Source organism: Marmota marmota, unplaced genomic scaffold, assembly GCF_001458135.2.
Source record: "Marmota marmota marmota unplaced genomic scaffold, marMar, whole genome shotgun sequence".
Classification (NCBI taxonomy): domain Eukaryota; kingdom Metazoa; phylum Chordata; class Mammalia; order Rodentia; family Sciuridae; genus Marmota; species Marmota marmota.
Genome location: NW_025999990.1, coordinates 33403366 through 33408848, shown reverse-complemented (window position 1 = coordinate 33408848; position 5483 = coordinate 33403366). Strand labels below are relative to the sequence as shown.

Sequence of the window (5483 nt, the reverse complement as noted above, 5' to 3'; positions counted from 1 at the left end):
GCTGCAGCAGCTACCGCCGCCGCCCGCCGGCCTGCCCGGCCGGGCGGGACCCCACACTGGAGCCTGGAGACAAGTAGAAGGAACAGACGACGCCGCCTCTGCTCTCAGGGCAAACACCACAGAGCCCCTCCCTGTCACCGCCGCCCCTCAGCGCTCTCCCCGGCGTCCTCACATTCCACCCTGATAGGTGGAGATTCCAACAATCGCCACTCAGTCCTCCCGACAGCAAAACCTTGGTCACTGCCCGACCGGAACCGCCATGTTGAGGCCGAACCCTGACCCGCCGGCAGTACTACTCCCGGCAATCCCTGCGGTCGCCCCTCACGTGACTGTCAAAGAAGGCGGTAGGGGCGGGGAAAAGAGCTGAGGTAAAGGAACTGAGAAGCGACGGAGGCCGGTAGGGAAGTTGAACCGGAAGTGGTGTGACGGATGAGTCTCAGTGGGCGAGGCTACGAGCGAAAAGAGCGGAGCCGGGCGGGGCAGGTACGCGGCTTTAGGAGGTGTTCCTAGCGCTAGTATTTGACAGAGCCCAGCCAGGTATTGCGGGCAAGCTATCAAGTTCTCTCCTAATTAGGTGCAGTCACAGTGATGAAGACCCGGCTCACCTTCTCAGGCTTATCCTCTTTGACTTCCCAAAGGGCTGCTGCAGTGAGCAACTGATGTGTCCTTCGCGCTGCATCCTGCCCTCTCACTTTGCCAGAGGGTGCGCTGCCCACGGGGTGCTTGAGGAGTTTGTCTGGTGCTGCTTAGGACAGACTGTGTATCCTTTGAACACAACCATACTTATAGAAATGGACTGCCATGTATGTGGCCCCAGCCACTGAACAGAAAATGTGCTTGCAATTAACACAAGTGTAAGGGGAAACTCTTGAACTACTTACTGCATTTTTGTGAATCTCTGGAAAAGGGTGTGTCTGCAAGCGGCCGAGTTTTTCTTCTGCCTCTTCCTTTAGCCTCTATTAGTGTGTTTACTTCGTAGTGGTAGAAGTGCAGGAAACCAGTGTTTACTGTGTAGAATCCTGAACTGGTTTCCATTCTTAATTTTCATTTTTATAGTGTTCCTATAAACTGAAGTGAATGAAATGAATTTTACCATTTTCTCTCTGAGTTTTTTGAAATCCCTCTGAATTACGTGCCAAAAACATAAGGCAAGGAAAAATGCAAAGTTGTGTTCTGGGTTTGTGGAGCCTTCATTAAATGAGGCTTCCCGAACATTAGTATCTTAAATTGCCCTACTTTTGGACTCTCAGGTTTTTACTATGGCAAAAATTTATGATAGGTGAAGGATTTTTTCTATAAATTGAGAATCGGGAAGTAAGGAAGAACAATAGATTAAAATTAAATGACAACTTGGTCAGAGATCAATTTAGAGTAAGAAAACCACTTGCAAGTTAAGGTCTAAAAATTCATTTCCTTATAATTACCTGTACCTGTACAATTTAGAAAGTCTTATATATACATAATCCCTTTTGAATGTATCTAATTTCAATCCCTTGCATTTTATAATGTGAGAATCTTCTACAACTGAGAGAGACAAGTTATGATACAGTTTTGTAACAGAACTCCTACATGCAAATATATTGCTTTCTGTAATACTCAATGAAAAAGAAAAGTTAAGGGGGCTGGGGTTGGGGCTCAGCAGTAGAGCACTTGCCTAGCATGTGCAAGAGATCCTTAGCACCACATAAAAAGAAAGAAAGAAAGAAAGAAAAGTTAAAAGGATAGGGTATAACTCAGTGGTAGAGCACTTGCCTAGCATGCACAAGGCTCAGGATTCCATCCATAGCACTAAAAGAAGAAAAGCAGTTTTATTAGCTGTTTTTTTTTTAATTAAAAAGACAATTTCCTTTTATGTAGAAGATAAAACTAGCTGTGTTGGACTCTTTTTATTTTTTATTTGTTCTTTTTAGTTATACATGACAGTAGAATATATTTTGACTTATAATACATACATGGAGTATAACTTCCCTTTCTTGTGTATGATATGGAGTTACACTGGCCGTGTATTCATATATGAACCTAGGAAACTTATGCCTGATTCATTCTGCTGTCTTTCCCATTCCCAACACCCTCTCTCCCCCAAACCAGTGAACCTCCACTACCCCCCCACACCTAATGTGAGTCAACATCCACATATCAGAACATTAGGCCTTTAGTGTTTTGGAATTGGCTTATTTCACTTAGCATGACAGTTTCCAGTTTCATCCATTCACTGGCAAATGCTATAATTTCATTCTTCTTTATGGCTGAGTAACATTCCATTGTGTATATGTACCACATTTTCTTGTTGAAGGGCACCTAGATTGGTTCCATAGCTTAGCTATTGTGAATTGAGTTGCTATAAACATTTTTGTGGCTGCATCAATGTAGTATACTGATTTTAAGTCCTTTGGGTATATGCTGAGGAGTGGGATAACTGGGTCAAGTGGTGGTTACCATTTCAAGTTTTCTGAGGCATCTCCATACTGCTTTCCAGAGTGGTCGCACCAATTTGCAGTCCCACCAGCAATGTATGAATGTACCTTCTTCCCCACATCCTCACCAACATTTATTTGTATTCTTGTTAATTGCCATATTGACTGGAATGAGATGATATCTCAATGTAGTTTTAATTTGCATTTTTCTAATTACTTGTGATGTTGAACATTTTTTATATATTTGAACTTTTTTTATATATTTATTGACCGATCGTATTTCTAGCGTGAACAATTCAGTTCCCTTGCCCATTTATTGATTGGGTTATTTCCAAAACAAGGTTTCAAAAGGCATCTTTGTGTTGAAGAGTTTGCTTCTTGTGTGATTGTTTAAGTAAAATTTGCTCCCTCAAAGAAAACAAGGAAGATAATTCTTTTGGGCCTTGCACTACTGATGTTTAGCGGGACTTAAAACACCGCCATAAACCTGCAAATTTATGGGGTGGACAAGGCTTGTATTCCACAGGAGTTCTCTTACTTGGGGCATTGCTCACGGACAGGTGCACACTCACAGGTACATGCACACCTGTCTCTGTAATTCCAGAGACACTGGGAGTGTTTTCCTACCTAAATATTTTCCTCCTTTACCTGCTGGCTAATGCCTGACCTTTGGCCAATACCCACCCGGCCAACACCCAACACCCACCCGCCTAGCTTAAGGCTTTCAGCTTTTGTCCCATTGAAGATGACATCCAGAGCCTTCCCTAAGAGAAAGAGTTGATGGAGGGAATGTCTATATGATTGGGGGGGTGGGGGGAGCCCACCAGGAGTGACAAGCTGGAGGAAGCTGAAGGTGTCCCAGAAATGTCCACAAGACCAGTATGCCCAGAGTTAGCCTCGTCAGGAATTCTGCTTGTGACAGCTCACTTCTTGGATTGCAATGGTAACTAGAGTATCATCTCTCATGCATTTTAGAAGTAAAAGAGATTTCTGCTTTTCATTCTCATTCAGGGGATAGCTTTATTTTGTAAAGAATGGCAGAGGTGGGGCTAGGGATGTGGCTCAAGTGGTAGCGCGCTAGCCTGGCATGCGTGTGCGGCCCAGGTTCGATCCTCAGCACCACATACAAAACAAAGATGTTGTATCCGCCGATAACTAAAAAATAAATATTAAAATTCTCTCTCTCTCTCTCTCTCTCTCTCTCTCTCTCTCTCTCCTCTCTCACTCTCTCTTTAAAAAAAAATAAAAAAAGAATGGCAGAGGTGCTTCTAAAGTTGGTCATCTTAATAGTGATAGTCATTTGTTTCTTATTTCTTTTCCAACAACAAAATTCCAGTAGATCCTTCCCTCACTTTGGTGGAAGGAACAACAACTGCCTGGAGGGCTGTTAACCATTCCAGAGTCTCTGGTGTGTAAGTGTTAGTCTCGCAGGTCCTTGCTGGTCAAGGTGTGGCCACGTGGGACCAGGTGCAGGGGTGCTGGGCTGATGTTGTGCAGCCCATGTGCGTGTTGTGTTAACTCTAGGAAAAGGACTTTCAATGATAATTTAGCCTATGTGGATTTTTGAGATACATTTCACAAACCATAAAATTTACCCTTTGAAGTGCACAATCAGTACTACTAATTCCAGAACATTTCATCATTTCCAAAAGAATCCTGGCACTACCAGTTATTCCACCCTCCCATACCTCCAATCTCTGGCAATACCAATCTATTTTCTGTCTCTATAATTTCCCTATTCTGGACATTTCATATAAATGAAAGCATACAATATGAAGCCTATTGTGTCTGACTTCTTAGGTTTCATAAAATGTTTCCAACGTTCATTCATGTAGCAGAAATCATCCCTTTTCATTGTGGAGCCTAAATAAGTTTTGTCTAACAGGCTGACTTTGCAATCTAACATCACATCCATACACCTGGTGTGTTTCCAGTGAGTAATTTCACTGGCCCTGGGTTCAATCCCCAGCACAGGGGAAGGGGATGGGAGATGAAAGGGACATAACAACAACAACTTGCTTGGTTTCTGGTTAAAAAAAAAACTTCACTGTAAGAATTTATTAAAATCTATAATCCTAGTATATCCTGGTCTCTTTTATTGTTTTTAACTTTTGGCAGGTACTGTTTGAACTGTGAATACCCCTGAAAACAGATATTTACAGTGGTCACAGTGGCAAACCTTTTGTCAAGATGCTTTCAACATCAAAACAAATTAAATTTATACTAATTTAAGCAAAGTGGGGAATGTTATGACTCATGTAACTTTGAGTAAAAGTGGACTAAAGCTCTCAGGAAAAAGAGAAAAGCTGCAAGAATACTGGCTTTAGGAAACAAAACCCAGGACTCAGCATCTGTGGACGCTATCTCTCATCTCTAATTCTCTCTGGTTTCCTTCTTCAGGAAGAATCTCTCCACATGGAAGGGTCTGCCTACATTACCAGATCATATCTTCTCAGCTTAACAAATTAAGCAAAAATGGATTTTTTTTTTTAATTCCCAGCATCCATATATCAATCCCAGAAAAAGTTTCTGATCTGCTCCACTTGTACCATATGCTTTTCCCTGAACCTAGCAATTCTCAGGGGGGATGGGTATCACTAGCTGGGCATAGGTCATATTTCTGTTTTTTTAGGTCGGGAGATAGGATCTATGTCTAGAAAAATTGGGATGGGAAAATTTATTGCTAAACAAAAACAATACCCATTATACACCACAAAATACATATTGTCTTCTCAGCATCCATATATACCCTCTCAGCCATTTCTGAGAGAAATGAGCAAAGTAGGGGAAAAAATAATACCTTGAAATCTGTACCCACTTCTCATTTTTAAAAATTAAGATTTGGGGATTATCTCAGACGGTTTTCTAGGGCACAAAACCAGTAAGGGACACACATGTCCTTTCCAGATTGTATACTATCATCTGAGATAACTCATTTATAGTTTCTCTCTCTCTCTCTCTCTCTCTCTCTCTCTCTCTCTCTCTCTCTCTCTTTCTCTCACCACCCCCCCTTTTTTGTACTAGGGAGTGACCCCAGGGTTGCATTACCACTGAGCTACACCTCCAACC

General features: G+C 42.2%; 1 protein-coding gene across 2 annotated transcripts in view; it reads right to left on the bottom strand.

The window, feature by feature from the left end:
* The window catches only part of LOC107139334 (trafficking protein particle complex subunit 8-like), a 17753-nt gene extending 17436 nt beyond the window's left edge, over positions 1 to 317 (bottom strand). Inside the window, exon 1 of one of the 2 annotated variants that reach the window (XM_015482206.2) lies at positions 1 to 317. This exon is cut by the window's left edge and continues 234 nt beyond it. The gene's annotated coding sequence lies outside the window, so the exon portion shown is untranslated. The other variant, XM_048806390.1, reaches the window with a different exon arrangement.
* Between the last annotated feature and the right edge of the window lie 5166 nt (positions 318 to 5483).